Source organism: Dipodomys merriami, unplaced genomic scaffold (assembly GCF_024711535.1).
Source record: "Dipodomys merriami isolate MVZ:Mamm:240054 unplaced genomic scaffold, mDipMer1.0.p SCAF_103, whole genome shotgun sequence".
NCBI classification, from domain to species: Eukaryota; Metazoa; Chordata; class Mammalia; order Rodentia; family Heteromyidae; genus Dipodomys; species Dipodomys merriami.
Window position 1 is genome coordinate 339,123 of NW_027202305.1, and position 13,737 is coordinate 352,859.

Genomic DNA, 13,737 nt, shown 5'->3' on the forward strand with positions numbered 1-13,737 from the left:
TTCAATAGATAACGCACAGCCACTGCACTGCCTTGAAGTTCCACTCGTGGATACCCAAGACACATGCGAGCAGACCCCTACGAAACATCAGTCATATTTAAATATGTGCGTCAATATTATTTACAATAGCCCCAAAGTGTAAATAACCCATGCTGTTGTCTGTGAAAAAGAAGTGACGACGAGAAGAAGAGGCAGGCAGTATATTCTACTATGTACCGCTACTACCACTGGACAAGAGCTGGAGGCTGGAAGGGGAGATGGGCAGCATCCTGAAGTAATGGTGGTGCTAAGCCTTGGAGAATGAAGCTACTGCCCGACGCCTGACTCCACGAAGAGCAAAAGGTATCGCCCCAGCAAGGCTTTCTATAGCGAGGGCGGTCTTCCAGCACTCTTGCCCCACTGATGCATGTACTTGTAGTTCACAGTTCACTCTAGCAAGCTTGTTTCCTATTGCTCCATCTGAGAACTGGACTCCATGACTTTCTTAGTTACACTGCATAAACTTTCCCAGTACAAGGCCCCTCATATAAGTGCTGCACCATAAAAATGTGCGTCTTCCCAATTAGTGTTGGAATTTCTATCCAAACCATTGACCAAAGTTATGAAATAAAATTATAACTGTAATTCCCTTCTGTTCCTGTATATCCTTTTAACAGAAATACAAAAGTAAATAAGTAACCCCACGTAACGACTAGGCTCAAATATCAAAGTCATAACAAACGAAGTTTCTGGGCCCTAAATAGCCTGCAAATAATTAAGATCAAAGGAGTAGAGAATTCTGCATACTTGTGCGTACAGAAACGGTGAGGCAACAGAAAGTATCTCTAAGATGAGCAAGACAACTTTTACCCTCAAGAGCATTGAATATGTCAAAAATACTTGTAAACAAGACATATACCTTAGAAAGCAGTGAAATATAGAGAAGATACTTTCTCAAAAACACTGAAATGTGTACTTTACCTGACTTACATAACTATATCACCTTTATAATAAAGATAAAAAATTTAAAAAACAATAATGATGGTCAGAATATAACCAGCATTCTAGAATGATGTCAATGACATTATTCTATTAATGACATCAATTACTCTTTTTTTTTTTGTCAGTTATGGGGCTTGAACCCTGGGCCTGAGAGCTCTGTCCCTTGGCTTTTCAGCTCAAAGCAAGTGCTCTACCACTTAAGCCACAGAACCACTTCTGGTTTTTTAGTGGTTCATTGGAGATAAGAGTCTCACGGACTTTCCTGCCTGGGCTGGCTTTGAACCATGATCCTCAGATCTCAGCTTCCTGAGTAGCTAGGATTACAGGAGTGAGCACTGGCACCCAGCTGATATCAACTACTCTTTACATGTATGTATCTACAGATTTCTTTTCCCCAAAGCTCAAAATATCTGAGAATAAAGCTGCAATTATAGGCTAACTTACTAAATTCAGATGATCAACTCTCAAAAGGAGTAAGATTGCATGATTACAAATATGCAGTCTCATGACCTTCACAAATGGAAATTATTCTAAGATTCACCCCTCTGAGCCATAATTCTGTTACGTTTTTTCCCAGTACATAAGTAAAAAGAATGAAATCATTTATATTTAAATACTAATTTCTGGGTCCAGAAAATAGCCAAATGAATACAAGCATAGACATACCTATTCACAAACAGAATTTAGGTTTCTAGTAAAAGAAGACTCACAGTACAGCACAGCACGGGTCATCCTCTGCTCTCCCAAAGTCCAGCCATTATCTCACCAGAGTGACACACTTTTCTTTCCACCATGAGAACAAAACAGAAATCCCATCATCTGACTCTTAGTCACTCCCACACATTTACTGGTCTGCCATTGTTATGACACAATGCTCTTTTCCCATGCCACTATCTTCAGAGCAATTCTCCACCCAAGTCCCGATGCCAAGCATCTATTCCAAAATGCACCTCTTAGATTAACTGAATTATAGATATTAGTCACTGGAAATAACTCATAAGAAAGTACACTTTTATTTTTTTAATTTTTTTTCCAGCTGCATTGTTGCTGAGAATTGGGATAAAACCATGCACATTTTAAAAAGCACATCTATGCCTGGAGCCAATGGCCTGTAATGATAACTACTCAGGAGACTGAGATCTGAGGATCACAGTTTGAAGCCAGCCCAGGCAGGAAAGTCTACAAGATTCTTATCTTCAATTAACTGCCAAAAAGCCAAAAGTGGAGGTGTGGCTCAAGTGGTAGAATGCTAACTTTTTTTTTTTTTTTTTTTTTTTTGTACACTTCCACTTCCTCTTGAACATTGTTACCCCCTCCATTGTTTTCCCCCTACCATCCCCTCCCTCCCTCCCTTCCCCAAGGTTCTTTTTTTTTTTTTTTTTTTGATTGTGATTAAGTGATTACTTAATTTCCGGAAATTCACAGTATTGTGGAATAATGATGCTCATTTAAAGTCACAAGTTCATTCTAACTTTCCTGGAGCAAATTGTCTATCACAGTCTGTAATATATGCTAACTTTGAGCAAAAAAATTTCAGGGACAATGTCCAGGCCCTGAGTTCAAGCCCCAGGACAGGTGCACGTGGGCATGTGCGTGCAGGTAACCATACATTCAACTATACACACAGAGTACATCTAAAGAAATGAATTTTTATACAAGTACTATGAAAAAAATCCCTGTTATTTCTACAAAGAGAGAAACCCATCTCCAGATACTATCACTAGATAGTATCCACAAATATTCCCATGTCATTCTTCATTTTACAAGAAAGTCCATTTGTAAATTCTAAGGGAAACAAAGCATTTGTCCCTAAAAGTTAGGTATAAACATACCAGGGCACTTCTTAGTTCACTCAATGTATTCAAGCCTAAGTCAGCCAACTCCACCACCAGAATTTCCACTGTCCACACTGGCTTGTAGAGACTAACCAAATTTATCATTACTGTGTCAGTATCAGTCAACCCTCACTTGGAGATACTTGACAATATGAATAGAAAACAAAATCCACATAACACAAGATAAACATGTTTATCTTTCTCTTCTCTTCACTGAACACTAAAATTCAAAGAAAAGTCATGTATCTCATCAAAGTATTTTTGAAAAAGTGTTTTTGTCAATTAGAAATGCAGTTAAACATTTCAACGTCAAGCTATCCTGGGAAGTTAGAAGTCACCAATCTTTTTGTTACCCTAGAAAACAATGGGTCTAGAGCAGGCCTGGGCACAGTTCTTTACGCTCCCATCTATGCAGTGCACAAAGAAACAAGCTCTGAAGCACTTGTCTCATTTAAACCACTACTTTCATCACTGATTCCATTTTTTGGTACACCATGAAAAGAAAGGGTACTTTTTAAAAGCATTTTTTGGTAACCAATGTCCTAAAGGTTACACGAGTTTGCCTGATGCATTAAAGAATGCCTTCTGTATTCTAACTGTAAACAAGCTTTTCTAGGAATGCAAATTTTGCTCAGTATTTACACAATGGACTACAGTGTCAGAAGCTTGAGCTATCAGTCATTTTGTTGAAATTTTGATTTAAAAAAATGAAAGGCCTGTATGTGTATAATGCATTGGGAACACAAGAGTCATTGTCAGAATATTTGCAAAATCTCTAAAATAAAAAAAACTTCACTAAAACTAATCTGCATCTTTTTAAAAAAATGCTGTGTCAGAAAGTTTCATTTTTTAATTTAACCCATCAATAGGACATGAGAGTAGAAAGAATCCAATTGTCACAGCATCTGACTGATATAAATGAGAGGCTACACTCTATATTCTTTAGAGAAATAAAATCTAAATCTTTGAACTGCTGCTTGCTAACAGTTGTTCTGGAAAAACCCAAGTTATTAGGTACACATGACCAGGATAGTTAAATTTGTCACATCAATTATGTTTTCTCAACTAAAAATCAGGGTATATTATTTGATAACACCAGGAACAAGTCTGGACAGTTTGTACAGGAATAGATTATAAAAGTATTTTCTTCAAAATATTGTTTCTCCAAAGATTTTTATCTGCAATTTAAATAAAGCTGGTAAAAACCAAATTATTCTAGTCAAATATAGTGAGGGATTAAAGGAGCAAGAGGAACAAGTCTAGCACCAATTTCCCAAAACCATAGCACTCTGTAAAGAGCTTCTCAGATTCGTAGTGGGACCAAAGGAGGATGCTCTTTACTCTTTAAGGAAGGTACACCAAGACACAGTGCCCCAGTGCCCCGATCATGTAATATTTACTGAAATGAATTTCAGGAAATGAGAAAACAAACAGCTTTTCAGAATCCATTCAAAACTCAAGATTCAAACTCAGAGAACAATTTTAAGCTTTAAGACTTAAACTAAAACTTCTATGAGTTCACAAGTAGCTTAGAAGTAAAATTTCTTTATATATTGGTTAACTATGAGAAACACTGGAATAAACTGAAAATTGACCAAATTATTAAGAGCTCAAAGGACAGTAGTCAGAAACAGTATTTTGTCCCAGTATAAGGGTAGAAACTCTAAAATGAGTAGGTAATTAATTCATTTAGCCAGCTAATACTCACTTCAATCTGGGAAAATATAGAAAACACAAGGGAATTTACGTCTTGAAAAAATGAGCTCTTAAGTATTATTCTCATTCCACTATGCAAATCTAAATTATTTCAATCAATCATATAACCATTAGTTTCCCAAGACAAGAAAAATTATTGCTATGTTACATATAGCACTACTCTTTCAATGCAACGAGATATAACTTCTCTGCACAAATCAATGATGCTTTGCACTGTAACCATCCACAAAATGTCAGAGTGCTCTCACATCATTTTCCATATAAACTACCAATTCTGAAGCTAGACAGTCCAGAGCTGAATTCTGGTGGTGGTGCCTTGTACAACCTTGAGGTTATTAACCTCTCTGTGCCTTGGCTGCCTTATCTGTGCAGTGGGATGACACTTCCTATGCCTGGAAAAACTGCTATATTAATGCTAAATTAATGCAACTACAATACTCCAACAATGTCTAGAACATGTACACCCTGTACAGCACACTGGCTATTCTGTCATTATCCATCATCATTTCCAGTCTCTCACAAATGCAGGGCGGCAGATTACCATTTCCCCCATTTTCTAGTAAGAAAACAAAGGCTCAGAAAACACAAGTGACTCATCCAGAATCATAAAGAAAAAGCAGGCTCAGAACTATGGACTCACAACCTAGAAGAACATAGTGATGCAGTACATCACGCAACAGTTTACATCCACAAGAGAGAGAGAGAGAGAGAGAGAGAGAGAGAGAGAGAGAGAGAGAGAGAGAGAGAGAGAGAGTGTGTGTGTGTGTGTTTCTGTTTCTAGAGCTTGAACTCTGGGCCTGGGTGCTGCTGCTGTCCTTGAGCTTCAAAACTCAAGATTAGTAGTGGTCTACTACATCTCTACTTCTAAAACCTTTGTTGCCGTCTTCATGTTCAATGTCAAGTGCAAAAGAAGAAAAGGAAAAAAAATAAAACATGGACACCAAAAGAGGTTCCAAGGAAAAGTAGTGAATGACTAAAGCTTAGTGATTGTTTTCCTCAGGTGTAAGAGAACATAGCATTTTCAGGACTGGGATTTGAATGGAGAATAAAAGTCTGAAGTTACTTATTTTGGGGGGATCCCAGTCCTGGGGCTTGAACTCAGGGCCGGGATGCTGTCCCTGAGCGTTTTTGCTCAAGGCTAATGCTGCACCGCTTGAGCTACCACTCCACTTCAGCTTTGTGGTGGTTAATTGGATGTAAGAGTCTCACATTTTCCTCCTAGCACTGGCTTTGAACCACAATCCTGAGATCTCAGCTTCCTGAGTAGCTAGGATTCCAGGCGTTAGCAACTGGTGCCCAGCTGAAGCACCCATTTGGGATTGATTATATATGGTTTCCAGAGATACTGTTGACAATATTAATTTCTATCCACTTTTTTGCATTTTCCCATTCACTTACATTATAATTTTTGAGATGTTTTATCTTCACTTCAGATGATCTTCAAATGTCATGGCTCTTAACACATTAACTGTAAACAAACACAAAGGAACTTAGGGGAATTCAGATATTTAATGAACTCAATAACTATATGGGGGCAGAAGAGATGGTGCAAGCTTTGATTTACTTTATAACTTGGATCATCAAAATGTAACATTGCTCTTTTTTTTAATCAGGTGAAGAAAAAACATTCTACTTTCTAGCTGAAAAAAAAAAAAAACAACATTCAAAGCTAGAGAAAACTCTCTCCAAACATAGGAAGATTCAACATGCAAAAGCAGTACATACTTTCATCTCCCCCAACAAAATGGCACCCTGTTAAGAGAGGGTTCTTGCCACCACCAGGGACCTTGTCTCCCTGCTTTCACCACAGCGGTACCCTTCGAGCCTGGTAAAATCTTTATAGAACACAGACCATGAAGTCCCACAGACTATGGTTCATTCTGATCTTCAGCTTTATCTATACAATGGAAAAATCACTCCTACTACCTTATGCAGTTGTGAAGATCACATGAGACAATATATGAAGATATTTTGTCCAGCACACAGTAAGCATACATTAAATGTTAAGTGCTATTATATTTTATTACATTTACATTTTATTCATTACTCATACTTGTCATTAATTATTATCTATCACTTAGAAAGCAAGCTTTATCTCAGGTGTTCTTATTTTTACTTATAGTTACTACCTTTGTTTAATGGAAGAATATTTCCTAATAGCAAAATTTTGTTTTTTGTTTTGCTGACATCTTGGCTAAGATCAAGAAAAGTATTATAATTGGCAGTTCACTATGAGCTATCCTTTTTTGTTTTCTAATAATGCACAAACTCCTGACAAAACTCTATTGCAATAACTGCTCATTTGCTGCTATCAGATAAAGTCTGCTTATGAATGATAGATATATTTGTTAGTTATGCCTATAACATGCTCTCAGCCTCTTGATTAAATGTCATACTGACTGGAAGATATTATCTACTATACTTACATCTTAAATGACTAACTTTCTGACATTTGAAATTATATACCCCAGTTGGGCAGGGTAGTGCATACTTGTAATCCCGACTGTTTGGGAAGAAGCAGGAAATGGGAAGGTTGAGGGCAAGTAGGGGTAGAGTTAGCAGACAGTCTATCTCAGAAAACCAAACACAAAAGGAAGTAGAAGACTTGTCTAACTTCTGAGAGACCCTAGGTTCAATCCTAGTTACCACACACACAGAAATTACATGCTTAAAATACTGTTAATTAAGCAAGACACATGTGGCTTGTGCCTGTAATCTTAGCTACTTAGGAGGTTGATAACTGAGAATCATGATTCAAAGCCACCCTGGTCAGAAAAGTCCCCTCTCCCTCTCCTTCTTTCTCCATTACACCTCCCCCACCACACCCAGACGTGTGTGTGCATATGCACACGCCAAAACTGGAGCTGTGGCTAAAGTGGTAGAGTGCTAGCCTTGAGCAAAGAGAGCTCAGAGACAGTGCTCAGGCTCTAAGGTTAAGCACAAGCAAGCACCAAAGAAAAACATTTTAATTGAATAACACAAGAATGCATACAAGGGCTGGGAAGGTGGCTCGGTGGTAGAGTGCTTGCCTTGAATGCATGAGGCCCTGGGTTCGATGCCTCAGCACCACATAAGCAGAAAAAGCCAGAAGTGGCGCTGAGGAACAGTGCCCAGGCCCAGAGTTCAGGCCCCATGACCGACCAAAAAAAGAAAGAAAGAGAAAGAAAGAAAGAAAGAAAGAAAGAAAGAAAGAAAGAAAGAAAGAAAGAAAGAAAGAAAGAAAGAAAGAGAATGCATATAACACCAACTTCTCTTGATTTTCACTAAATGTTTAAGTCAGACATAAAAATAAACAAAATAATGGCAAAAGTATTCACAAACTAACATGACCTCAAACAACTCTATTTTTCGTATGGAGACAATACACTTAGCAATGGAACAAGAAAAATATTGCCACGCCTACTCTGGTGGAGTCTGCTTAGCATGGGAAACCTGCTTTCAGACCTGAGAATGGGGCTTCACAGAGACCTATCTCTGAGAATGGGACTTCACTGAAGTCTACCTCAGAGAATGGGGCTTCAAAGAGGCCTACCTCCCGGAAAGGCTGGCAGGCCCCTGGGAAAGATGTGTTTCTGTTCCTGCTTTTCTTTTCTTCACTGTATAGGAGTGCCTATTAATCTTTTACTGTTCCTGCTGCTCATTGTATTTACTCATGCTCAACGTTCCCTTATTCAAGGCTCTTTCTTAAGAGTGTTGACAACTCCAACATCTGATGAGTGTCCTGAGAATATGACTAACTCACCAGAGTTAAGTGCTACCCTGAAAGCCCCTCTTATGGAGGCTATTATACAAGTCATAAGTAAATATAAAAGTCTTGGGGGTTTCATGATGTCACTTCAGCAGAAGGAATTGTTTGTAAGAGATTTACAAGAAGCTGTAGGCGTGGCTAGAGCAGAAAGAGTGTATGGCTACTGGGGACTTTCCTTTAATCCTAAAAACATATACAATAGATTCACATAGATATCCTGTAGATAAGAAAGATGTAGAGGGATATTTAGACCAAAAGCTAAATAAGATTCCTAAAAGGTTGGTAGATAAAAGATGACAATGGCTTATCAGAGGAAAATGGTGGGCTCCTCCATTATCTAGAGGACCCCAGAGACTTCCCCTAAATCCATAGCCTTTTACAGGTGTGTATGATAAGGATGGCAATTGCTGGGAAAACTACTTAGGAGAAAGAACTTCCTGTTACTCTCTTTCATTTACTAAGAGACTTGCTAGATCTAGGCCTCCTTGGTGCTTACTATTAAAGAAGGAACAAGAAAGATCTTATGGGACAGTTAAGGCCTCTATAGAAAAAAGTAAACGATTATGTGAAAGGGTTACAGAAAAGACACTATGAGCTTAAATTTGATATGTGGCTAGATTTAACTAAGTATACTGAATATCATGATTTTTGGCCACAAATTGGGAACCCTCTAAGCACAATTGCTTAGAAAAGATTTAAAACGTATAAAGTACAAAACTAAACAAAAGTAACTATGAAGTACTAGAGTTCATGCCTTTCTGTTCAGCACCTTGCCCATATGCTCTGGTTAATGGTTAATTGGTGGTAAACATCAAAACCCATTGTATTTCTTAAAAATAGAGGTAAAGCCGAAAACAAGTGCCTATCGTCATAGCTAGTCATCCAAAAAACAAGATCAGGCGACCAGCTGGTGACCCCCCAAGAACGAAGCCCTGCAGCAAGACTGTGTAACCTTTCGCCCTTTCTCATGCAGACTTTTGCTATAAAAGCTTGTTAAATCGCACTCAGCATCCACTCCTCTGGTGTGCAAGTTGTCTGTTTGCCATCTCCCCACCTATTCCAGTTCCTCCACTAGGTGTCCTCCGTTGTCCCGACAGAGCTGGTCCGCGGCAAAATATCTCAGCCAAAACTAGAGTGATATTGTAGGAGATAAACACATGGATATATGTGGTTTAGACATGGACACCAACCTGGACAGGAATAAACAAAGTAGACCATAAACCTCCTTACCACCACTACTTAATCACACAATTCCCTGAGCTCTGCAAATGAAATAGCACACACAGTTGATCTTTCTTTGATTTTGTCACATAATGAACTAGCAGTGTATCAAATGTATCACTTTAATTTTTGTGAACCTAGATTTAGGATTGTAAAAATCAGGCCCAAAAAAGTAATGTACAAAAAGTAAGTACATTAAGAGATGTGGCTCAAGTGACAGAGCACTAGGTTTTGGAAAAGTTAAGTTTTAAGTTTTGAAAGAGCTAGGGTAGGGCCCTATGCTGAGTTCAAGCCCCAGAGCTACTATTTTCTTTTTTAATTGTTTAACTGAAGAGTTCAAAGTGTCCGAGGCAGATTTCATTTTTGGTTTGCTACAGTGCATCACCTCCACCTGGAGACACATTTTCTACTATGATCCCTACACTGATCAATCCACGTGTCTCTGAAGAAGTGTTTCTGAGGCTGTGTAACAGTTAAAGTTCAAATGTAGAGTGTCTCTGGCTTTTGAACGATTCCTTTGTATGCTATGGGAGAAGTAGCCAATTGTCTCCACTACCCACTTCCTACTCCTCAGGGACATCAAGCTCTAAATTTTAGCTTAGCACAAGGAAGAACTAAGAAATCTTGACTCCCTAGGAACTAGCCATGGTCATAGCCAACTGGATATATAATCCATGACTACCAAAAAATGCACTCTGTAAGGAGAGAGATTAGACCCTTCTTCTTAAAAACACAATTGCTCCAACAGCAACGTGGGTTCATGAGGTAGCTCAGAAATCAGACTCTAGACCTTTCACACTCAGACGCACCTCAACTCTGTACAACTATGTCTGGGGTTTTGGAGGGAAAAACATCTTTTTGTAGACCTTGGCTAGTCTCTATTTTCTGCTACACTCTGCTAAATCTAAAACCCTACCTTGGGAAATGGAGTGCAGCTCAGGAGTCAAGAGCTCACCTACCTTAGGAGGTGCAAGGCCCCGAGATCAACCCCAGAATCATACACAGACATACCCGAAATGAAACCTAACTGATAAAGAAGGAATGCTTTCCCAAATATCCATATTTTGGATTTTTTGAGGTTTATATATAGTAAAGCATAAAGCTCATTTTTTAAGGTAGTATTTGCCATTACTTAATCTAGATTAAGAAGGAGATAAGCACAAGACATCTTATAAGATAGCACTGACACATACACAGACCCTCACTAGGAGAGAAAAGCACAATTCACTATTTGCAGTAAGGTCATGGGAAAGGGAGCTGAAGTTACTATTTTCACTAAGAGGACCTCTTCCATACTCCCATTGTTTAGTAACTTTGTATCAATCTAATCTTTCTTTTAAAAGTTCCATGTTTAACCTGACTTCCTGTGGAAGAGCCCAGTAATTCCCTATCTGTAACTATCATCTCTTTTAAGAGTTATTAAAATTATACTCACTTTTAAGCCAGAAAGATGTATTTTACATATTCAAAGCTACTTCCCTAAAAATGGAAAATATTCCACACTAAAACCTGGAAAATTTTTACAAGTCAAAATCCCAAATCACATGTAATCTTGGCCCTGATGGTTTTGAAAACAATCGCATTCATTTGGTACTTTTCCAAAATAAACTTACTGCTTTCAGAACATTTGTAACCATCTATTTCCTTCCCACTGGTACAATCCAGGTTCTATTAGTTCAGTGATAGCCTTCTGGAATTTCTCCACTATCATACTCTAAAATGCCTGTTAGCGCTAATGTATCTACTTTTAAGAAAAGGCCCAAAACTTACATTTTTGATTTGTGTTACATATGGTTGAAAATGAAAAAGCTCAATTTTTTTCCTTTAAAAACCAGATATAATAAGTTGAAAAGAGATTATATTTACCTTCTACTAGTTCAGTCGACTTGTCTACAAAAATGCCTATCTTAGATAACAGACTGATAGTATTTCTAACATAAACCCTCATTTAGTCTGTTTAATGTCGATGGAGCTATGACTAGCAACTAGCAAAAGATGCAAGGCAGCAGGTCTCAAACCTCAGCATGCATCAAGACCATGTGAAGGGCATGCTAAAGCGGCAGCTCTTCTGACCCAGGGTTTTTAATTGCATCAAGTCTGAAGCCGGGACCAAGAATTTACATTGTAACACATTCTCAAGGGATAGTGTGGGCACTGGTCTGAGGACCACACGGAGGACTACTGATGGCATAACAGAAAGCTATGGACAATAGCATACGCAGTAAGGAACAGCATAGGGTGCCCATCTCAGCTTCAGTATTACCTTATCTACATTTGAGTAGTATGTCTTTAAATGTCCTTTCCGAATAACTTAGACATGATTTCCTGATTAGTTCACAATACTGGGTCTTTTTTTTTTTTTTCCAGGGCTTGCGCATGCCGGGTGGGCGCCCTTCCGCTGGGCTAAACCCCCAGCCCCACAATACTGGGTCTAAAGAGAACCAAAAGTTACTTAAGAGTCCTAAGAATAGTGAAATCCAAAATAATGGATATTGTCTGAGGAAAGCTACGAATAATGATGCAATCTGATAGCTTCACAGTGTCCTATAGCCAGAGTTCTCCACATTAATTCTGGGCAAGAGGCAAATGGTCAATAATTTAAAACCCTACACAATTCCATCACCAATAGTGGAATACCCCAGAGCAGATTTCCGGGAACACAGCACTTTTAAGTGACCTTGGAGCTGAAAGCAAAGATGGGAACTTCTCCCTCTTCAGGCATCTATAAGTAATCAAAGTTGGTAGAAATAAACTCCTCAAGATTTGCTATTTTTCAAATGGTTATATTAACAAACATGCAACTTCAAACTACAATTAGTTAGGTCGGGGGCTATGGTACACTCCTGTAATAGTACTCAGGAGTTCAAGGCCAGCCTGGACTACATGAGCAAATTCTGCCTCAAAACAAAAAGTTGCTATTTGTTGAGAACTACCTTAAGGAAAGGTACTTCATGGGATTTTTTTTTTCTTTTTTAACTGAAACTTACAAGTAAATACAGGAGGCTCAAAAATACTAATAAAATTATCAACTAGGAACCAGCTGATAAAATTAAAATAATGTAGGATAAACAGAGCCCAGAGTAACAAGAGCCTAGATGACAAATAGAAACAAAAAGTAAAATGATTGGCAAGGGATAAAAGAGAAAAAGAAGTCAGAGTAAGTAATAGCAAGAGTGAAGAGCACATTAGCTCAACATAGACAGGACTAGGCACAGAGATACAATGCAAGGAGTAAAATCCACTCATAATGCTAGAGGATTCAGCTAAAATTAACACCCTTGAAGGTGAGGTTGTAACTCTCGAGGACAAATTCAACATAGACAGGACTAGGCACAGAGATACAACACAAGGAGTAAAACCCACTCATAATGCAAGAGGATTCAGATAAAACTAACTTGTGTTTGAATGTGAGGTTGTAACTCTTCAGGACAAATTCAATGAAATTTTTTATCCCTTGAACAGGAAGAGTAAGACTAGGTGAATACTACAGTGTTTACAAATAATATATCTGGCCCTAGATATCTAATAGGTTATGCATAGTAAAAATATACAAAGTAACTAGACAATGTACTCTGTCATACTACACACATGAAGAATTAGAAAGTAGACTAAGATGACAAAATATTGCCAATAGAGTACCAAATCTTGGTGTTTAGCTTCTTACAGTTATGAAGTCTAGGTTTAGAATAACTCCCATTATGCAATAACTACATTAATAACTCCAGTTATGCAATAACTATATTGCATATAGTCCTACTTGCAACAAGAATCAGAGCAGTAACAAGAATAAAATCATTTGCTGAAGCCAAACAGTTTTCATGTCCCCCCCTTTCACCCCCACCTGTGAAGGGTAGAAACAGCAAGGCGTTCAGGAGTTAACCAATTTGCTAGAATGGAGAGAGAATCAAAACTCCAAAGAATACCATTTTTTTAAGGATGTGAGATGACATAACTATGAGGACAAAGGCATCAGTCTTGTGATAACATCAAAGGAAAAGTTAGAAGCAACAGAATTCTGAACTGATGAGCACACAAGACAACCCATGTCTCATGAGGCAGCTGAACTGCCAGCAGCCTATCAGTAGTCTATCATTTTACTCATCACTGCCAACTACTTGCATTGCCGTTTTCTTTTTTCAGATTTATATTCTTAGAAGGCCTTAGACATTATCAACTAACATATTTAAACATATCAACTGAGTTCATGTCATAATAGAAGTACCTGAAGAAACTAGA

The 13,737-nt window shown here is 38.2% G+C and overlaps 1 protein-coding gene across 5 annotated transcripts in view; it reads right to left on the reverse strand.

Annotated features, from left to right (window-relative positions):
- The window catches only part of LOC138809738 (phosphatidylinositol-3,5-bisphosphate 3-phosphatase MTMR2-like), a 43,372-nt gene that overhangs the window by 26,834 nt on the left and 2,801 nt on the right, over positions 1-13,737 (reverse strand). Inside the window, exon 2 of one of the 5 annotated variants that reach the window (XM_069996637.1) lies at positions 5,931-6,000. The exons of the other annotated variants lie outside the window; for them this stretch is intronic. The gene's annotated coding sequence lies outside the window, so the exon portion shown is untranslated. The remainder of the gene's footprint in view (positions 1-5,930; positions 6,001-13,737) is intronic. 5 annotated transcript variants of the gene reach the window in all.